Source organism: Pteropus vampyrus, unplaced genomic scaffold (assembly GCF_000151845.1).
Source record: "Pteropus vampyrus isolate Shadow unplaced genomic scaffold, Pvam_2.0 Scaffold364, whole genome shotgun sequence".
Taxonomy (NCBI): Eukaryota; Metazoa; Chordata; class Mammalia; order Chiroptera; family Pteropodidae; genus Pteropus; species Pteropus vampyrus.
This window is the reverse complement of record NW_011889145.1, coordinates 299,406-300,633: the sequence shown is the minus strand read 5'-3', so window position 1 is coordinate 300,633 and position 1,228 is coordinate 299,406.

Genomic DNA, 1,228 nt, shown 5'->3' with positions numbered 1-1,228 from the left:
TATAAAGATTAATTTCCTTCTCTTATTTTCTCTGGTTAAAACAATTAAGTGCACCTGAAACTAATATAACATGTTGATTATACCAAACAGATGCGCGCACTGAGGCCGTGAGGCATCGCTTGGCCCAAATGTGGCTGTCCACGTGACTCAGGGCCGTCCACGTGACTCGGGAAGTGCTGGCATTGAAAGTTTTTTGGTCTGTCGTCCACATGAACAACGCAGAACACTATTGTGGGTAGGGGCTGTACACCAACAAAACGGCTATGTCCCCCGCACCGCGCTCACTGCCCGCCGGGCTGCAGGGAACGTGACACAGCGGTCCGCAGTCATTCCCGGGGCGCTCAGCCTCTGCTGGACGACGCAGACAGACCCCCGTCTCGAGAATGTCATTGTGCGCTGCTCGCCTCTGGGTTGGCATCGGGGGTTGGGGACAGGAGTATAATGGGCCCTTGGGGGTCCCTGGAGCCTGGTGCAGAGTGGCCTCTCTGCCCCTGGAGGGGTCCCCACGAGGTGTTGCAGGCGCATGATTTTGAACGCTGTGCCAGGTCAGTGTCCCCGACGGTAGCTGCCACCGCCCTTTGCTACCTGTGACCTACCTGCACACCGGACAGGCTCTGCCTCCACCCCTCCACGTCTGCCCTGGCCCCTCCGCGACCTTCGCCGTGGGGTCGTGCAGCCCAGCCGCCCCGATGGCAGGCCGGGGGCCCTGAGCGCAGTGCTCGTCCCCTGGCTCCGCAGGTGTGCAGGGACTCTGGGAGCTCAGCCGTCAGCAGGTCGAGCGGAGGAAGGCTCCGTGAGGTCATGCTGCTCGGCTTACTGAGGACGTGGCCGCCCCTGATGGGCGGCGTGATGGGCGTGTTCTCGGGACCCCAGCAGGAAGGCAGGCTGAGTGCCCTCTGCCCTCGGCCTCCCCCGGCCTCTGGACGCTGCTCTCCGCGCTGGACTTTCTGCCGCCGGCTGCCTCCTGTCACCCCCCTCTCCTGCCTGAAGGGGCCTCCTCCTCCTCCGAGACGCGGGGTCTCATTTACGCGGAACGGTCCCCACACTGCGAACACCGCCCCGGGCGCCGACGCCGACGTGGCGGAAGCCTCTTCTGCCTCAGCAAGGCCTCGCTTCCTGCTGCGGCCCAGAATCCCCGTTTTTCGAGCGGGAGGGGAACGTTAAGTCTCCCTCTCGAGCTTGCTTCCCCGACCTCATAACCGTGGTCTCTCCCCCTCCCCTCCGGGGC